We start from the raw sequence: 21,848 nt of genomic DNA on the forward strand, positions 1-21,848 counted from the left end.
AAATGCTGGAGTAACTCGGCGAGGCAAGCAGCATCTCAGGAGAAAAGGAATAGGTGATGTAAAGGGTCTGAGAAGGGTCTTGACCCAAAACATAACCTATTCCTTTTCTCCAGAGATGCTGCCTGAGTGATCCCAGGGCCACATTTACGTATAAACTTCACAAGTTTAAGATTAGGGTCTCACGATCTAAGGGGGCCTTGGCAGGGCCGGATTTACCGATAGGCTTCATAGGCTGAAGTCTAGGGCCTCAAAACCTAGGGCGCATCCGGCCAAGGTATTTTTTTCCCTGAGTAAAGAGTAAAGCAAATCCAGAGAAAAAAAAAATTGGAGCGCTATCAGCGTTTCCACTTTTGCGTAAATTACCCGAAATTCAGATTTCTGCCCGCTGGAAGTTTTGGGGGAAAATAAATTGCGAGCATCCACGCCTGCGCAGTTGGGGGAAGCTGGTGACGCAGTAGCAACACAAAATGACGCTGTCTCTCCGCGCGTGCGCAGTGGGCCTGGGCGTGTTCAGATCTCCATTTGTACTCTCCATTTGTACTCCACATAATCACCTTGTGTCTACTCCAGGTACGTATTGGAATATTGCGTTGCGGGAGTGCCGTTTCTTTGGACCGGGGGGAGGGGGGGGGGGGGGTTGCTGTGGTGTCTGCAGCGCAGAGTTGGAGCCTTGCTGCGTGGGAGGGAGAGAGAGGGGGGATGTGAGAGGGGGAAAGGGGGGGTTGTGACAGAGGGGGAAAGAGAAGGAGGGGAGGGGGGAGAGGGGAAGGGGGGGAGGGGGGGAGAGAGAGATGGAGAGGGAGAGAGAGGTGGAGGGAGGAGGGGGGAGTGGGAAGGGGATTATCTTTAGTGAGATTGCAAAATTAAAGTAGGTTTTAGAGCAATTATATTCTCTCCATATGAATAATATCAAACAATTGGAACAGCTTTCTTTTCCTTGAAAAACAATACTGAAAAATATGTATTCCATAGTTTGCGACTTACATTTTGCATCATATTTTTAATGTGCACACACTAACACAGTTGAACAGAAACAGGCAATCAAATCAACACACAAAACATTTTCTAAAAAAAGGTTTTATTTACTGCAAAAAATTACAGCATTTTATTTGCAGTGTTTGTTTGCATGCTCCTTTATAACATTTAAAAAAACATTTTACAGTACAACTTCAATTCTTGATTTAAAAAAATGTACACAACAATGACCCCAATCATCCCATGCTAACCACTCATTACTCTTGATTCAACCAAAATTATTTTGGAAATATTGGTCATAAATTTGGTGCAAAAATGCTCCAAATTAAGGCTCAGAATGCACCAGAGAGCATCTAAAACCCCAGAGCTTCCGGGCTCTGGACCCCAGCCGCAAGGTTTTTTGAGCTTCGCACTTGTGATATGCGCTGCGTGCATTTATTGCACATTTTTTGTAATCCTGCAATGCCACACCTCTTTTTGAAAAGCTTCGTACGGGCTTGGTGTATAATATTTTTGACACTGTCATAGGCCTTTCTTACATATGCTGTCGCAATGCACTGTAGTCTCTAAACAACACTTTAGTAATTTCCCTTGCCCTCCATTTCAGAATAATAGTGTTTTAAGCCGACAACTTGACACTAGCACTGGCAATAAATAAAAAGCGCAGATTTCCAGCCCTTATCTCATTGGCCATGCTCGGCTGCACATCGGTGTGAATCTGGTGAACTCTTCCATCTTCCTCTCGTCGTGGGGGTGGGGGGGATAGGGAGGGGCCTCACGTGGTATTGCCTCGGGCCTCTCTTCATCTAAATCCGGTCCTGAGTTACCCGCTGAGTTACTCCAGCACTTATCTTTGGTGTGAACCAGCATCTGCTGTCCCTTCCTACACAGTAAGATATCCATCATTGGACATTATTGTTGTCCTTCCTTGGCCACACTGTGTCAAGCATTTTGAGAGCTCTGGTACATCACTGGACCATCAGATGACTAGCTTTGGAGAGGTCATTATAATTGGTGATTAGATAATACTGAATGTGGCAGTATGAACATTCTGACTGACTTCTATGTGTGTGGATTCTTTGCCCCCTTAGGAGAGAAAGGACACTGTATAAATCATGGCACAGCATTACAGAAAAACTCGGATAAATTCAGCATCTTTGAAACTTTAGTGATGCCAGACAAGCAGATTTTTCATACTATTGAATGTTTTTCCAATTGCTATCCAAGTGCACATTTTTTTCATGATGTTGCACAGTAGTATAATGGATTTACCAGGGAGCCTTGGAAATGTGGCTACTGTGAATTTTAAGGATGCTGGAAATAGGGTTCTGGTAAGTTTAAAAGGAGCTTGTAAAGGAACAGCCATTGAGTTTATAGAGGAAGAGGGAAAGAGAACCTTGTGAGCCAAGTGTTGAACCATGGGAGTTCTTAACAATGGGGTAGGAATAATAAAACGCACCTGTGTAAGTGTAGAAGTATCTCAGCGGGTCAGACAGCAATAAATGCAGCCTGACCCGGTGAATTACTCCTGCACTTTGTGTCTTTATTGCTCAAGATTCCAGCATCAGCATGTCCTTGTATCTACTGGATAAGGGTTATGGCAGTTTTACTGTACACATTGATGAAAGTATTGAAAGTGTTCAGTTCTGGGCATCATGCTATAGGAAAGATGTTGTCAAGCTGGAAAGGGGTACAAAGAAGATTTAGGATGATTTTGCCAGGACTCGAGGGTCTGAGCTTTAAGGAGAGGTTGAGTAGGCTGGGACTATTTCTCTACCTCTATAGGGTGATCCTATAGAGGTGTATAAAATCGTGAGGGGGATATATGCACAGTCTTTTGCCCAGAGTAGGTGAATAGAGGACCAGGTGACATAGATCTAAGGTGAAGGGGGAAAGATTTAATAGGAACCTTTTCACACAAAGGAGTGGTGGGTGTATGGAACAAGCTGCCAGAGGAGGTAGTTGAGGCTGGGACTGTCCCAACATTTAAGGAACAGTTAGACAGGTATATGGATAGGACAGGTTTGGAGGGATATGGACCAAACTTGGACAGGTGGCACTAGTGTAGCTGGTACACGTTGGCCAGTGTGGGCAAGTTGGGCCAAAGGGCATGTTTCCATACTGTATGACTCCATGACTCGAGGTGAAGCACAATAATCATTATGATTAAACTCCAATCTTGAACTTGTTTATACAAACATAGACCAAAATTAAATTAGTGTACCAACCTGGCTTTCCTCAACCTCTTATTGGAAATACGTTTTTTAAAACAAGAAAAATTGCATTCCTGTTCCAATGAAAAGTCATTAACCCAAAATTATTTCTCTCACCTCACAGATGTTACCTGATACACTGAGTATTTCCATCATATCCTGCTTTTATTTCAGCATCTGCAGTTTATTTGCCTTTCAAAAATTGTTGCTGTTGATAGGGGCAGACTGGTTCCAGTGGTTCAGGGGTGATGAATGAGGTGACATGAATATAAAAGGTTCAGGAGAGAAAGCAAAAGGAACAACTTTGCGGTTAAGTCTTCAGTTTGTGGAATTCATTCACTGAGTTAATGGTTGAGTCAAAATGTACATTAATGTTTGAGATTAGAGATGTCAGGTGAAGGGAGGAAAATGGGACAATGGAATTTTGTTTCAAGGAGACTGACTGTTGCAACAGACTGTTTTGAGTATGTAATAACAAGGAATTGAAGATGCTGGTTTATACCAAAGAAAGATACAACATACTGGAGTAACTCAGTGGGTCAGGCAGCATCTCTGGAGAACAAAGATACATGATGTTTCGGGTTGGGCCTCTTCTTCAGACTGATTGCTTGTTCTACAGAGATACTGTGTGATCCACTGAGCAACACAGCATTTTGTGTCTTTGTTTGGAGCATTAGATCTACCCTAATGGGCCTGTCCCACTTAGGCGACTATTTAGGTGACTGCAGGAGACTCTGTGGTCGCCACATGGTCGCCACAAGTTCGCGGGTGGTTGCCGGGGAGTCGCCTTCATGGTCGTGAGGAGTTCCCGCATTCTGGGAACTAGTTGTGGCCTCGTTATGGACGCCGCAAATTTTTCAACGTTGAAAAATTAGCAGCGATCAGAATAAAACTGCCTGGAGAGTAGCGAGAATTCTCGTGCCGTAGTTGGGTCGCCAGGAGGTAGTAGTGGGTTGCCAGGAAGTCGAAGGTTGTCGTAGGTTCCCTTAGATTGTAGCCGGTGCTGACTGGTGAATTTCATTGGCTCATTGGGGAAAAAACCCGCAAGCTGTAGTTTTCAGAACCAAGGATGACTGACCGTTAATGTTAAATATCTGCCGAGCTTCACAGCCGTGTATCTCTGGCTTCTTAAAAGTTGTCTCCACTCCTTCTCCCTCCTTCTCCCCCTCTCTCCCCCCTTCTCCCCCCCTCTTTTAAAGGACTTACCGTACACTGTGCTTTACCCGTCTTAATTACACCGCAATCTTCCTGCTCATCGTGGTGTGTGTTTTTTGCTTTTGCACCGTGTGAATTTCACTCAGAAGCACTCCCCCTGCTTGCCCTGTCCCCCTGCCTGCATAATGGGCTGGTAAAGGAAGCGATGTGTGTGTGTGTGTGTTCCACTCTGACAGTCGCCGTTCAAGTTGCCGGTTTTTCAGGCCACTGCGGCAACTTAACAGTCGCCTGAAAAATCACCTAAGTGGGACAGGCCCATTACTGTAATGCATTTAGTAATTTCTTATGTTCTAAACTCTTTCTATTGTTATTGTGGAGGTAGAAGTGGACGTTGCGGGGATGAAGCAGAGTGAAGAAGGGTCTCAACCCGAAATTTCACCCATTCCTCTCTTCCAAAGATGCTGCCCGTCCCGCTGAGTTACTCCAGCATTTGTGTCTATCTTTGGAGGAGTAATAGTGTTCCCTGCCTGTTTGAAATCTCATGTATATTCACTTGCAACTTTGAAGTTTCTTCAAAAAGCACACACACATCGGGATAGATTTTCATCCTCGCTGTAGCAGTTAATCTGATTGAGAAAATCACTTGGCTGCCCACTAACTTGAAAATTGAGCAACTTGTAGTGAACATGAAAACCTCCTCGTCACCTACTCCTTTTCTCCATAGATGCTGCCTCACCTGCTGAGTTTCTCCAGCATCTTTTGTCTACTTATGAAAACCTCCTCTGTCTTTTTATAACTTGTTTTACCATACAGAGAGTTTGTCATCTACAATATCGGCAATGTTGCAAATACCCTGCTGAACCCTACATCAGTTATACAGGTGCACAACCTTTTATCCGGTGTTCCGGAAACCGAAAAACTCCGAAAACCGGCCATTTTTTCCAGGATGTCGTCTGCACACCAAAGCTCGCGTTTGGCGCCAAACTTGACCCGAAACGACCCACGGTCAACCCAGGTCTGTACTACTGTAGCGGCTGCCTCCTCCCCGGAGACCGGGGAGACACTTAAACATCTGTAAATCATTGCTTAAATATTAGTCAGTTAGTTTGGAGGGCTTTTATGTGAAGGGGGGGTTGACGGGGTAAACTTTAATTCTTAGTCCCCTACCTGGTCAGAGAGATGGGGAGCGGTCAATGCCTTACCGGGTCGCCGTGCAGTAAGCTCCGCAGCGCTGTGGCTAGTGGGGCTGCGGGCGGCGCCGGTTGTAGCTCCGACCCCGGCAACTCTACCCCTGGCTGCGAGGTGCTCCAAATCCAGCGCCGCCCGCGGCCGGACGCCCCCCACCCCAGCTCCGCAAATGTTGGGAGTCGGCGGCGTCGCAGCGCTGGGATACCAGCGGGAAGCGGGCAATGCCTTACCGGGTCGCTGTGCGGTAAGCTCCGGGGCGCGGAGGTCGCCTTCTCCCAGCATTCGTGGAGCTGGGACTGCGGGCCTCCGACCGCGGGCGGCACTGGATTTGGAGCGCCTCGCAGCAAGGGGTCGAGTTGCCGGGGTCGGAGCTCCAACCGGCGCCGCCCGCGGCCGGACGAAGCCCCCAGCTCCGCGATGTTGGGAGTCGCTGACCAGGTAGGGGATTAAGAATTAAAGTTTCCCCCTTCACCCACCCACCCCACCACCACATAAAATCCCTCCAAACTAACTGACTAACATTTATGCAATGATTTACAATGATTCTCCGGGGAGGAGGCAGTCGCTCCAGACTTTTCAAGCCGCCCGCGCTACCTACCTAATCTACGCTAAAAATCTTTCATTCGGAAATCCGAAAATGTCCAAAATCCGACAAGTGTCTGGTCCCAAGGCTTTCAGATAAAAGGTTGTGCACCTGTAATCCCGAGTATGAACATTTATTGTATGAGAAACTTGCAAGTATGCTAATTCCAGTTATCAATTAGCCCAAAGCTGTTGCACTTAATAAATATAATCTATTTGAGTGTTATTAGTTTGTGTTAGAAACCATTAAATATGTATGCAATCTCTCCTCTATTGATCCCATCTATTGCACATTCAGTATTAGTCAGTTTCATTACAATAGCTATTTAATCACTGACTCCAAACACTCTAATAAATTACTTCTTTCTTTTAACTTGTCCAGCTTTCTACTTTAAGAAATGTTTTGACAAATCAGACAACCTGATTTTCTCATTCTTCAGCTGAGCAAACCAATGAGAATAAATTGCGATCCAGTTTGCTACTAATTTAGTTTTCTAATTTTGTTGTTTTTTTTCTTTGCTAAATGATAAGCGACAGGAAAACATAAAAATCTGGAGTTACAGTAGAGAGCAGAGATCGACAACATTTCATGTGGGGTAATTGATCTTCCAACATGATGGGATGTGAGAGGATCTGCGCATTTTGTAACTGGTGTTACTGCAGCTCTAGGTACTTTTGCTGGAATTGTGAGGGTTGTTAGCGAACTATTTCCCATTAAAGGGTTGTTATGGCACAGAAGGAGACCGTTCTGCACATTGAGCCTTTGCTTACTCCTGAAAGAGCAAACTTGTCTGTCGCATCACCCCTGTTCTGTCCCCACAGCTCTACACATCTTTCTCTCTCTGATTCTCATTGAAAACAGAAGATGCTGGAAACACCAAGCCAGTCAGCAGTATTTGTAAAGAAAGAAATTATTCATCTTTTGGGTCCAAAACCATAATCAGAACTTACTCCCTGTGAATTTCCAACATTTTCTGTTTTTATTGCAGCGCAGTCTCACAGCGATAGATGTGCTGCATCACAGCGCCAGAGACCTGGGTTCGATCCTGACTACAGTTGCTGTCTGTATGGAGTTAGTATATTCTCCCTGTGACCATGTGGATTTTCTCTGGGTGCTCCGGGTCCCTTCAACACTCTAAAGCCGTACAGGTTTGCAGGTTAATTGGCTTCTGTAAATTGTCCCTAGTGTGTGGGTTATTGTTAGTGTACGGGTTGATCGCTGGTCAGCACGGACACGGTGGGTCGAATGGCCTGTTTCTGCAATGTTTCTACAGTCGAAGGTCAAAAGTAAATTTTAGATTTCTGCAGTTTTATTTATGATTTTCCCCTAAGAAGTTACGAACCAATTCTTGCTGAATGTTTCCAGCCATCAGGTTTCAGATCATATCCATTTTCTGCGTGAAATGTTTCTTCTCACAACCCATTTGTACCCTTGCCCAAAACTTTAAACCTATGTCACGTGTGAATGAAAACAGTTTCTCTCTATTCATAATTTCTTAACCTATGTGTAGTTAAACTGCAGATGCTGGTTTAAACCATAGATAGACACAAAATCTGGAATAACTCAGCGGGACAGGCAGCATCTCTGGAGAGAAGGAATGGGTGATGTTTCAGTCTTAACCAGTCATGATCTTAAACATCTCCCTAAAATCCCCATGAAGGCTGCCTCTGCCTACAGTCTGTCCATTTTTTCCATCATTTTTTATTTTTTTATTTTGTTATTAAGTATGTTGAGGAGGTTTCTTTAGTTTTTCTATGTGGGGGAGGGGGGGGTAGGGTAAAGGGGAAACCGTTTCTCAGTCGCCTCGTGGCGAGGAGGCGACTATTCTTCGAGTCGTGTCCTCGCCCGCCTCCTCGCGGCCTACCAAATGGATTGGCGAATCCTTTCCTGCCGGGGACCGGACCAGAGCTCCAGCAGTGGCGGCACAGCACTGGATACATCGCGGAGCAGGCGATGCCTCACCTGGGATGGCCGTTTGAAGCTCCAGAGTGCTGGGCCTGCTGCAACAACATTGCGGGGCTGTGGTTTGAAGAGCTTCCAGCGCGGGCGGCGCTGACTTCAACATCGCGTTACTCTGGGGCCATTTGCCGAGGGCCGCCAATGTGGGTCTCCGCTCGGAGCAGCCTGTGGACTTCGGGAGCCACAGACTTTGGTAGGAAGTGGCAGATTCAGAGGTCCAAGCTGCTGAGGTTGTTCTCCCGTTCCGACGCCGGAGTTCCATCATCCCAGCGAGACGGCCTGAGCATCGGGCCACCAATAGCGGCAACTGCGGAGGGCTCAGGCCCTGACCACGGGTGTACATCAAAGAACATCAAAGAGGAGGATGACTGCAAGGGATGTTTATGTTAAAATACTAACGTGTTTTGTTCTTTTTTTTTATATGTCTGTATGGTGACCCGAAATTTCACTGTACCAATTGATGCATGTGACAATAAATGTCTCTTGAATCTCTTGAATCTCGACCATTCTTTGCTCCAGGGTGTTCATTCCCACATTCTCCAGAATCACTCTGGAACCATTTAAGTAAATCTTTCCCAACCATTCTTGGACGTTCACATATTTCCTAATGCAAGTTAACCCAGAACTGAATGCAATGCTGCACTGGCTAAATCAGTATGTAATGCAGGTTCTAGGTAGTTGTATTTATATAGAAATATATATTTACAAAGAAATACAAAAGTGCTTTTGTGCTCTACACTTCTATTTACAGATTACATCATCCTATTTATTAACAATTTTCACAACATGCTCTGCCATTTTCAAAGTATATAAGAACAGGAACCAACTTAATTCCTGGATTTTCTAACTTCCTGTGGTCCATTTGATAATTTATTATTAAGAGGTTTCTCTGCCCACTTTCTTCCTATTCAATTAGGCCACAGCAATATATGGTTTTAACATAAAAGTTAAAAGTACAAATTCCAGAAATTTGAACCTATAGATATGATGCTGAAATGTGATGCCGACAAAATGTGGTTGAACTGCAATGTGCGTTCAGCTTTATTAAACCTTAATTTTAATGGTGGTTCTCTTCAATATTGACTGATTATAGGGCATGAGCAGCTTCACATGTCTGTGTGCATTCTAAGATAATCCTTTTAGGTTGAAATTAAAAATACATTTGTAGAGGTATTAGGAGGATACTTTTAAAGTTAAAAAAAAAATCAAACTCGTGGTAAGCACGTAAAATGTACGTCGCGGGTACGTCGGAGCTCGGGACGTCTCTTAGCAGCTAGTAACGCTAACGGCAGGTACTCGGGAAACGCGGTAAGCTCGTGAAGATTTTTCAACATGTTTCCTAATGCAAGTTAACCCAGAACTGAATGCAGTTCTGAACCTAGGTCGTTGAGTTTGGTGATCAGTTTGGAAGGGATAATAGTGTTGAATGCTGAGCTATAGTCGATGAACCGCATTCTCATGTAGGTGTCTCTGTTGTCGAGGTGGGAGAGGGTGGAGTGAAGTGCCGTGGAGATGGCATCCTTTGTACTCCTGTTCTTGAGGTAGGTGAACTGATCAGGGTCCAGTGTGGGAGGGAGACAGCCTTTGAGGTGTGCCAGGACCAGCCTCTCAAAGCACTTAGTGATGATGGGAGTAAGTGCAACTCGGCGGAAGTCGTTGAGGCTCGCTGCAGTGGAGTGTTTTGGCACCAGCACGATGGAGGTGGTTTTAAGGCATGTGGGGACAGCTGCTTGGGCAAGTGACAGGTTGAAGATGTCAGTCCAGACATCCGTCAGCTGCGCAGCACAGGCCCCGAGGACGAGCCCGGGGATGCCGTCAGGGCCAGCAGCCTTACGTGCATTAGTCCTTGCTTAGTGCCTTATACACATCAATGGGTATGAGTGTGAGGGGCTGGTGATCAGCAGGGAGCACAGCCTTGATGGCCATCTCTTGATTGTGTCAAAGTGGCCATAAAAGTGGTTAAGGAAGGAGGCATAGCTGGATGTGGGGGTGGTGTTGGTGGGTTTATAGTCCGTGATGGTCTGGATGCCTTGCCACATGCGTCGGGGGTCGGAGTTGTTCTTGAAGTGCTGCTCGATCCTTAGCTTGTAGCTGTGCTTGGCCTTCTTGATGCCCCTCTTCAGGTTAGCCCTGGATGAACTGTAGGCTCGAGAATCGCCTGACCTAAAAGCGGTGTCATGTGCCTTCAGCAGTAGCCTGACCTCTCTGTCATCCATGACTTCCGATTCGGGAATGTGGTAATCCGTTTGAGGGTGGTGACACTGTTAATGGTGGAGTTGATAAAGTCCAAAACGGAGGAGGAATATGTGTCAATGTCCGTGTGGGAGTCAAGGGTGGCCTGAGCTGCAAACACACTCCAGTCAATGTTTCCAAAACGCTGCTGAAGTGTGGAGTCCGTTCCCTCTGACCAAACTTTAACTGTCCTCACTGTGGGTTTAACACGTCTGATGAGTGGAGAGTACTTTGGGAATAGGAACAATGAGAGGTGATCAGACTTACTATAGAGATTGAAACATCAAGTCCTATTAGCTCTACTAATTTGAACCAGAACACAAGAATGGGAATAGAATTGAACAAAATACCAGTTAGATTGCAGTGAATATTCTACAGGTTCATGGAGATACAAATAATATCTTTGTTCAGTTACCAATTATCAATGACCAATTATCACCGACACAGTAAACATCATTGGAAGTAATGTCCCATTATTCCCTGGCTTAAACATTATGCTTTGGCGTTTAATATCCCTCCACCGTGCGCTGCTCAAAACATATACTAAAATGCCCTTTTTTAAACATCTTAATGGCAGCATTAAACTAAAACACAAAGGAATGTTCCATAAATGCATGAAACCGTGCAGTGCCAGAGCAAATTAAACCCTATATTAATGAATGACAGATGTGAGAACAATAGCGGTTAATGACTTTTGGAATGCTGTGGTTAATGAGTACGATGTAATTAGGATTAACATTTGCATTATGTCACATACAAGGGATGTACACCCCAATCACATTGCATCGCTCAGCAGGGAGTTAAGATTTTTTAAATGTGATCTTGCCATTTCTTACTGCTTATATATTCTTTCCAAACCTACCATACTATTCTTCTTTTCCAGTGAAACTAGCTACAGTTGAGTGACTCATAAAACAAGCTCAGGTTACCGTAAAACCTATGGAAAACTGCTGCAGCCTGCACCGCAAATTGTAAAAAAGCATAACATTAATCTCAAACAGCTAATCTTCGGAAGCAAAGTTCTGCACAAGTACTTCCTTAACCTCAAGGTACTTCTATGAATGTCTATTTCATTTCCAATCCAATTGCATAATCCTTTTATCAATGTTACTCAATTGAAATTTGTTTTGTTTTTTCCCCCGGAGTGAATACAACAATCTTTTCAGGTCAATTTACATCACTCCGGAAATTGAACTGAGCACTTCTGTGCATGAGTCTGCTTTATGTCCTTAAGGCATAGGATGACAGTGTGTGGTGCTTCCTTTAGACCCTTGTAGGTGAACTTTGAAGGCACTTTCCTGAGATTGACTGTTATTGGCATCTCCTAGAATAACATTGTCTTCTAAGTGAAGTATCTTCACGTCCAACTCACTAAAGTTCAGGGCCATGCCTACCACCCCCTTATCCTGGGATCATCTTTGTTGAAGGCCACAACTGCTGCTGCAGAGACTGCAATCCGTCTCTATGTTGTAATAGAAGAAACAAAGAACTGCAGTTGCTGGTTTATACCAAAGATAGACACAAAGTGCTGGAGCAATTCAGCGGTCCGGGCAGTATATGTGGGGAAAAAGGGATGGGTCATGTTTTGGGTCGGGACCTTCCGTCAGACTGAAAGTAGAGGGTGGGGGGTGGGGGTGAAGAGTTGGAGGTGAGAAAAGACCAGGGCCAGTCACAAATGATATCAGGCAGGAATGAAATGGTCCCCCCACTCTCCACTGTCAGTCTGAAGAAAGATCCCGATCCAAAACATCACCCATCTTATTTCTCCAAAGATGTTTCCAAAACCACTGAATTATTGCAGCACTTTGTGTCATATATTGATTGGTGCGACATCATCCTTGTTCAGTTGCTGCAGTGCTCCCAGCAGGACGAGTCAGGAAGAACAAATAAAAAACCATCGCTACATCTAATGAACTGGCACACTCTTCCTTCCTCACTGTATTATCATAACAAGGGACATTACAGCTATAGTTGCTGGCTCCTGATGTATGCCAGTGCCGCCTCCCATCCCATCCTTCCTCACACGTCTACAGTTAAATTCACCTTAATCCATTCTCTCAGCTTTTACATTAAGGTGTTGGGGTAACTCAGTGAGTTATGCCCCTGTCCCACTTAGGAAACCTGAACGGATACCTCTGGAGACTTTGCGCCCCACCCAAGGTTTTCGTGCGGTTCCCGGAGGTTTTTGTCAGTCTCCCTACCTGCTTCCACTACCTGCAACCTCCGGCAACCACTTGCAACCTCCGGAAACCGCACGGAAACCTTGGGTGGGGTGCAAAGTCTCCAGAGGTTTCCGTTCAGGTTTCCTAAGTGGGACAGAGGCATTACTCCATCACTTTATGTTTTGGTCAAGAATCCAGCATTTGCAGTTTGTTGTGTCCACAGATTTTATATGGTCTGTCATGTCTGCTTCTTTCTGCTTCTTTTCTGTTGTGTCAGTAGCTCCTGTATTGAAATAAATCTGGCCCTTGACTCTTCTTACTCCGCAAATTCACTCACTTCTACCACGTTTCTTGGTTCTTTATGATCTCTACAAAATCCAGTTGTTGCTGTGAGCATTAAGCGCTAATTATATTTTAGCATGGAGCCACAGGATGCTGCAGCAAATGGAAGCAATACAACCCTTCCATGCACGGTTACTGGTGTAACAATCCAGCAATCCAGGAACATAGGAAGAAGGAAAAGGATGCAAAATGCTGGGGGAACTCAACAGGTCGGGTAACATCTCTGGAGAACGTGAATAGGTGATGTTTCGGGGTTGAGATCCTTCTGAAGAAGGGTCTCAACCTGAAATGTTACCTATCCATGTTCTCCGGAGATGTTGCCTAACCTGTTGTGTTTAGTTTCTTGAACATTAATACCAGTATTTCAGAACATAAATCTCCAACCCAGCAAATTGGGAAGTAAATCTGGCAACTTCTGAGTTGTCTGAATCATTCTGAAGAAGGGCTTTGGCCTGAAACGTTACCTATCCATGTTCTCCAGTGATGTTGCCTGACCTGTTGTGTTACTCCAGCACTTTGTGTACTTTTGTCTATTAACCAGCATCTGCATTTCTTTGTTTCTAGAAGTGGGAGAAGCAGTAGCTCCCTCAAGCCTGCTCTGCCATTAACAATGATCAGGGCTGAGCTGACGCCATCTAAATTCCACATTCACGTCTATCCACAGTCACCAGATTATCAAAAATATCTTCCTTAAAAAAAATAAAACATTCTCTTCCGTCGATCCTTTGACGAAGAGAGTTTCAAAAACACAACCCCTCATAGATAAAAACATATTGCCTCATCTCCGTTTTGAATGGGTGATCTCTTAATTTTTAAACAGTGATCCCTAGTTCCAGGTTCATCCCAACAGCTACCAGCTACATTGTTAAGACGACTAAGAAGTCGCCGGATTTACTTCCCAATTTGCCGGGAAAGAATTTGTGTTGTGAATTACTGGTATTAATGTTCAAGATCACAGATATCAGAATTCGGTACCAATAGACAATAGGTGCAGCAGTAGGCCATTTGGCCCTTCCAGCCAGCACCGCCATTCAATGTGATCATGGCTGATCATCCCCAATCAATACCCCGTTCCTGCGTTCTCCCCATATCCCCCGACTCCGCTATTTTTAAGAGCCAGATCTAGCTCTCTCTTGAAAACATCCAGAGAACCTGCCTCCACCACCCTCTGAGGCAGAGACTTCCACAGACTTACCACTCTCTGTGAGAAAAAGTGTTTCCTCGTCTCCGTTCTAAATGGCTTACTCCTTATTCCTAAACTGTGACCCCTGGTTCTGGACTCCCCCAACATTGGAAACATGTTTCCTGCCTCTAGTGCGTCCAAGCCCTTTACAATCTTATATGATTCAATGAGATCCCCTCTCATCCTTCTAAACTCCAGAGTGTACAAGACCAGCTGCTCCATTTTCTCAGCATATTACAGTCCCGCCATCCCGGGAATTAACCTTGTAAACCTACGCTGCACTCCCTCAATAGCAAGAATATCCTTCCTCAAATTAGGGGACCAAAACTGCACACAATACTCCTGGTGTGGTCTCACTATGACTCTGAACAACTGCAGAAGGACCTCTTTGCCCCTATATTTGATTCCTCTTGTTATAAAGGCCAACATGCCATTCGATTTCTTCACTGCCTGCTGTACCTGCATGCTTACTTTCATAGACTAATGTACAAGGACCCCCAGATCCCGTTGTACTTCCTCTTTTCCCAACTTGACGCCATTTAGATAGTAATCTGCCTTCCTGTTTTTGCTACCAAAGAGGATAACCCCACATTTATCCACATCAAACTTAATCTGCCATGCATCTGCCCACTCCCCCAACCTGTCCAAGTCACCCTGCATTCTCATAGCATCTTCCTCACAGTTCATACTGCCACCCAGCTTTGTGTCATCTGCAAATTTGCTAATGTTACTTTGAATCCCTTCATCTAAATCATTGATGTATATTGTAAATAGCTGCGCTCCCAACACCGAGCCTTGCGGTACCACACTAGTCACTGCCTGCCATTCTGAAAGGGATCCGTTAATCCATACTCTTTGATTCCTGTCTGCCAACCACTTCTCTATCCATGTCAGCATTCTACTCCCAATAACATGTGCCATAATTTTGCCCACTAATCTCCTATGTGGGATCTTATCAAATGCTTTCTGAAAGTCCAAGTACACTACATCCACTGGCTCTCCCTTGTCCATTTTCTGAGTTACATCTTCAAAAAATTCCAGAAGATTAATCAAGCATGATCTCCCCTTTGTAAATCCATGCTGACTCGGACCGATCCTGTTACTGCTATCCAAATGTGCGGCTATCTCATCTTTTATAATTGACTCCAGCATCTTCCCCATGACCGATGTCAGGCTAACTGCTCTATAATTCCTCGTTTTCTCTCTCCCGCCTTTCTTAAAAAGTGGGATAACATTAGCTACTCTCCAATCCACAGGAACTGATCCTCAGTTTATAGAACATTGGAAAATTATCACCAATGCATCCACAATTTCTAGAGCCACTTCCTTAAGTACCCTGGGATGCAGATCATCAGGCCCTGGGGATTTATCAGCCTTCAGTCCCATCAGTCCGTCCAACACCATTTCCTGCCTAATGTGGATTTTACTTCGGAGTCATGTGAGTGACTATGTGAAGAAGGGCCGTCCGTCTGCGTGCGCGTCATTACGTCTGAACGCAACGAGCGACGGACTGGCAGAGTCAGAAGTATAGAAACTTACAAAATTCTTAAGGGGTTGGACAGGCCAGATGCAGGAAGATTGTTCCCGATGTTGGGGAAGTCCAGGACAAGGGGTCACAACTTAAGGATAAGGGGGAAATCCTTTAAAACCGAGATGAGGAGAACTTTTTTCACACAGAGAGTGGTGAATCTCTGGAACTCTCTGCCACAGAGGGTAGTTGAGATCAGTTCATTGGCTATATTTAAGAGGGAGTTAGATGTGGCCCTTGTGGCTAAGGGGATCAGGGGGTATGGAGAGAAGGCAGGTACGGGATACTGAGTTGGATGATCAGCCATGATCATATTGAATGGTGGTGCAGGCTCGAAGGGCCGAATGGCCTACTCCTGCACCTAATTTTTATGTTTCTATGTTAGGATGGCAGGTAAGGAAAGTTGAATCACTTACCTGCGTTCTCTCGGGCTTGAAACGTTTTGTAGTTTCAGGGCCCAGATGTCGAGGAGACGGTCCGCGGGGAAGTCGGCTGCCAAAGACCACAGCATTTCCCAGTAGCGGGCGACGGTGTTTCCCGACACAGTGCCGGCAGCTGAACCGGCAGGAGACTTGTTGCAGGAGGAGAGCTCCATTGGTGGTCCTGCAGTACGGGAAAATCCACCCGCAAGTCAAACAACCCGTTGACTCAGAAGAGTCCGGGGAGGGAAAGGGATACCCTCCCTCAACGGAGAGCGTCTGAGGACGACTCTCCCACATAGGAACAACTTTTGGAGAAGTTGCTCCAACAATGACCTGCTCTAAAGGAGGGAGCAGTGTCAGCCCGGGGCCTACAGCAGCATAATGGGTCAACCCAATGTCTTCCCCATTGGAGGGGGAAGTACATATGGAAGAAACCACTCTGAATCAGAGTACAAAAGCAGGGGGGGGGGGGATACCTTCCCAGGGACAAGCAAAAGAAAAGAAGTAAGTAAGTAACTTTTACTTATATAGCACTGTTTAAGTTAACTTGAACCAAAGAGCTTTACATAAAATAAATAATAAGCACAAAAGAAAATAAATACTTCTGCGATCATCCAGGTTCCACTGGGTGCTTCCCTGGATAGAGATCTAGAAAATGTCTCCTGCTCTGAGGAGAGGAGCATTCACCGTCAGTTTCAGTCTGACCCAAATCAAGAACCTCATTTAGGCCCGCTGGAGGGGCCATGTCAGCGCAGGTATCCTCATGGGCCTGCGGCAGCACCTGTTTTCAGGGCTACCTATAAATCACTCTCAATGGAGGGGAGTGTGAGTGATCAGTAGGTAACTGATCTTGAATTACAATACTATACAATACCATCTATTTGTCATTTGAACCTCACATAACGTTCAAAAGAAATTTGGTTTTGAGATCAGTAGGTAACTGATCTCGAATTAAAGTATGAACATACTGAAGCACATGCATATGGCCTCAAGAGACAGCAGTTGGCAGAATATCCGCACAAATGCCGGCAAGGGAACAGCGCTATCAGGATGACTTTGGAGCAACCAGCCGCCGAATCCTCTCTTCAGGTAAGACCAGAAGAAGGAAGCAAAAGCTGTCGGACCATTCAAGGTACCAATGACAAGCAAACTTCATCAGTAGGCGACAACACACCCCACACCTCCATAGGGGGTAAGCGGTTCACTGAAGCCGGTGGTAGCTTGAAAGCTGGGCACGGAAATATGATCAGAGTCGTCTTTCAAGGCAGACTCAGAATTATGGCCAGAATTGTCCTACAAGGCAGGCTCAGTATGATGAGGTTTTCAGACCAACACCCAAGCAGAGGTCAGGAGAAACATGGAATCCACACTTCCTACCAGTCCAACTCCCAATCAAGGAGAGAAAAGGAACCCGCATCAGGGGCCTTTGGGCTTACCACAAGACCACCGGTAGCTATGGAGGTAGGTGGGTCTGGGTTTACTGAAACAAGGGATTGTGGACCAGTTACATGTTGGTCATTTTACTCTTGTGTTTTTGTTCAAAATGACAATAACATGAATTTCAGATCTGGTTTTAAAAAACAGATAACAACATGTAGGTATGTTACAAAACCTACCTGAATCGTGGCTGAGCATCTGCCCTACCCCGTTTGCGCGATTTTGGCGCTGTTTAGAGGGGGCGGGTTTAAAACGCGATTTTTACTAGGCTGTTCCAATCGAAAATGTTCAGCCTAGTAAATCATTAACGGAAAATCGCTGAAAGACCCCGTCGCAAAAGGTATTATTAGTTTTTATGGCCTTGTATAATATTTATAGTAGTTTAAAAATCACTCTTGTAATGTAACCCTGTATATAAAGTTTTCTATAGCGAATAGTTCATTTGGGGCTCTTTATATCCCGCAGTATTTTTCTGGCACTTGAGGGCACAAATCCAGCGCACTGCTTTGAAGATTGACGCACACGCAGACGGACGGCCTTTCTTCACGTAATCGCTCATCGTAACTCCTCATAAAATCAAGATCAAACTTCAAACTGGTAAGTTCTCGTTTAATCTTACTATTTTCCTTCCGTTCCTCTGTCACCCCAGATCCTCTGGCCACTACTATAACCATACAACCATATAACCACATAACAATTACAACACGGAAACAGGCCATCTCCACCCTTCTAGTTCGTGCCGAACACGTATTCTCCCCTAGTCCCATACACCTGTGTTCAGACCATAACCCTCCATCCCTTTCCCATCCATATAACTATCCAATTTATTTTTAAATGATAAAAACGAACCTGCCTCCACCACCTTCACTGGAAGCTCATTCCACACAGCCACCACTCTCTGAGTAAAGAAGTTCCCCCTCATGTTACCCCTAAACTTCAGTCTCTTAATTCTCAAGTCATGTCCCCTTGTTTGCATCTTCCCTCCTCTCAGTGGGAAAAGCTTATCCACGTCAACTCTGTCTATCCCTCTCATCATTTTAAAGACCTCTATCAAGTCCCCCCTTAACCTTCTGCGCTCCAAAGAATAAAGCCCTAACTTGTTCAACCTTTCTCTGTAACTTAGTTGCTGAAACCCAGGCAACATTTTAGTAAATCTCCTCTGTACTCTCTCTATTTTGTTGACATCCTTCCTATAATTAGGCGACCAAAATTGTACACCATACTCCAAAATTGGCCTCACCAATGCCTTGTACAATTTTAACATTACATCCCAACTTCTATACTCAATGCTCTGATTTATAAAGGCCAGCACACCAAAAGCTTTCTTTACCACCCTATCTACATGAGATTCCACTTTCAGGGAACTGTGCACAGTTATTCCCAGATCCCTCTGTTCACCTGCATTCCTCAATTCCCTACCATTTACCATGTACGTCCTATTTTGATTTGCCCTGCCAAGATGTAGCACCTCACATTTATCAGCATTAAACTCCTTCAGCCCACTCTTCCAACTGGCATAAATCTCTCTGTAGACTTTGAAAATCTACTTCATTATCCACAACCCCATTTATCTTAGTATTATCTGCATACTTACTAACCAATTTACCACACCATCATCCAGATCATTGATGTACATGACAAACAACAGTGGACACACCACAGATCACTGTGGCACCCCACTAGTCACTGGCCTCCAACCTGACAAACAACCATCCACCATTACTCTCTGGCATCTCCCATTCAGCCACTGTTAAATCCATCTTGCTACTTCTCCATTAATCCCCAATCATTGAACCTTACTGAAAAGCCTTACTGAAGTCCATATATACAACATCCACTGCTTTACCCTCATAAATTTCACGAGTAACCTCTTCAAACAATTCATGAAGATTAGTCAAACATGACCTTCCAGGCACAAATCCATGTTGACTGTTCCTAATCAGACCCTGTTTATCCAGATGCTTATATATATTATCTCTAAGTATCCTTTCCATTAATTTGCCCACCACTGACGTCAAACTAACAGGTCTATAATTGCTAGGTTTATTCGTAGACCCCTTTTTAAACAATGGAACAACATGCGCAGTACGCCAATCCTCCAGCACTATTCCCGTTTCTAATGACATTTGAAATATTTCTGCCATAGCCCCTGCTATTTCTACACTAACTTCCCTCAATGTCCTAGGGAATATCCTGTCCCGACCTGGAGACTTATCCACTTTTACATTTCTCAAAAGTGTCAGTATTTCCTCTTCTTTGATCCTCATAGTTTAATAGTAAGATTAAACGAGAACTTACCAGTTTGAAGTTTGATCTGTATTTTATGAGGAGTTACGATGAGGGATTTCGTGAAGAACCCCGCTTCCACGCATGCGTGTCATTCTTCAAAGCAGCGGTGTGAGGTCACAGGAACCTATAATGATCTAACATAGTAAGATTATCAAAGAGATACCAGTTTTTGATATGATCATAAGAGGGTGGGAGCGGAGGGCACGAAATCCCTCATCGTAACTCCTCATAAAATACAGATCAAACTTCAAACTGGTAAGTTCTCGTTTAATCTTACTATTTTACTTCGGAGTCACGTGAGTGACTTCGTGAAGATTTCAAAGCTCTGTGACCTCATGCCGTGGAACGAGTCCATGCTTCACAACTGCCTTGGGTATTGGGAGAGAGCATCATTAGTAATTTTAAAACACAATTATACAAAGAGTTGTGTGATATAATGAAAAAATTATATAACTTTTTTTTTTTTTTTTTTTTTTTAAATTTGAGAATCATAGCCCTGTAACCTTTCGGGCAATTATTTTGTTGGACATAAAATGTCTTCTTAATACAAATGATGGCTCCAAAATTTAACTGGTTTATTATAAAAACCTGTGGAAAAACCCTTTTTGAATGACCATCCTGCCATTCTGAGGATTTGGTCTGTGGGTACCTGTACAAATTTTTGCTGCGGATGTTGCTGCAGCCCTGGTGGAATGAGAGTTAAAACATTAGTGTCATTTTTAGGACCTATTTGAGCCACCTAATATAGTTTGAGTCGTGACCCTTTCATGCGGTTTCTTTTAAGAGATAAACAACTCCATTTTCTGACCTCGAATGTTCTTAGTATATTCCATATATTGTTAGATGTGTCTTGCTATACACCGTCGTTTGCCATATGGGTGTACCATAAATTCAAACACTTGACCTGAGGAAACCCGATCTGTTTTCTTTTATTAAATCCTGTATGACAACACCAGTTTCTCGGTGAGATGATCAGGGAGTCCAGGCTCAGTTTGCTTAATGGCTGGACTTGTTGTGCGGTAAATAACACCATGAGCATAACCATCTTCCTGGTCTGTTACTGAGCTACAAGCTCCTTAGCATGTTGAGAAACGACACCCACGTCCCAGATTTCGGAGTACCTGGTTTTCTTACCAGGGGTGCGTTCCCACCGCGTGCCGCTCCGTTCCTTGTGATAGGTAATTGGAGAGTGCACTTGTGGCACTATTGATGGCACTGTAGCTCCATCGATTATCATAATGGAGGCTTGTAAAAATTCCAATACGGCCAGAATGTTCTTGGCCTTTTGGTCGAGGTTGTTGTCCAAGCAGTATATGCCCCATTTCTTGATGTCCAAAGGTACTGCTTCCGTGTTGACAGTCTTAGTGCAGATGAGATGAGATTCATCGTCCTGTCTGACAGCCCAATGCCGTGCAGTGGGTCTTTAGACTCTATAATCCATAATCCATAGTCTTATGGCATGGATGACAGCCTCCAGTCACTGGAAAATTAATAATTTTTTGGCTATGTTCAATAGGGAACATGGTTCTAAACCATCCCCTGTATGACTGAAATACCATGATTTAGAAGGTCAGTCGGAATCCTCAGAATTCCAGATGCCGAGTGTAGTTGAATTATCCCTAGTACCCCATTGATGGGGCCGAACGGGGGAAAAACATCACCCTATGGCTTTGTTACATAACAATGCCAAGCTGGTTTTAGAATTTTAGTAAATAATATTGGAGCTAATGATTGCCCCTATTGTAAGCTCTATTGCCAAAGTTGCTCTTTTGAGTCAATGCCTGCCATATAGAAAACCCGCAGCTGACACCAAGTCTTATCAAGAAAAAAGAGTATCCATCTTAAAATGAATATCTAGAACAAATGTGTTTAGGGTTAAAATCAATGATAATCCTGCAACCCTACTCTATTTATTTTTAATAAATATGTTTGATACAATTCTAATGTTCCATGAAAAGTATGCTCAATCACATCTTTTGTGTACAATTTTTGTAGACCATGTGGGTTTTAGATTGTTTGGTTTATGTAAGGACAAAATGCCCTTCTGGTGTATGTTGTACTGTGGTTATTGGAATGAGTAAATCTTATCAGATAACCCTGAATACTGCTGAGATTATATGAATCTGTAGTGATTATATACCATACATAACTGTAGTGTTGTAACCTCCCCTACCATCATA

This window comes from Leucoraja erinacea, chromosome 5 (assembly GCF_028641065.1).
Source record: "Leucoraja erinacea ecotype New England chromosome 5, Leri_hhj_1, whole genome shotgun sequence".
In the NCBI taxonomy this organism is placed as follows: Eukaryota; Metazoa; Chordata; class Chondrichthyes; order Rajiformes; family Rajidae; genus Leucoraja; species Leucoraja erinaceus.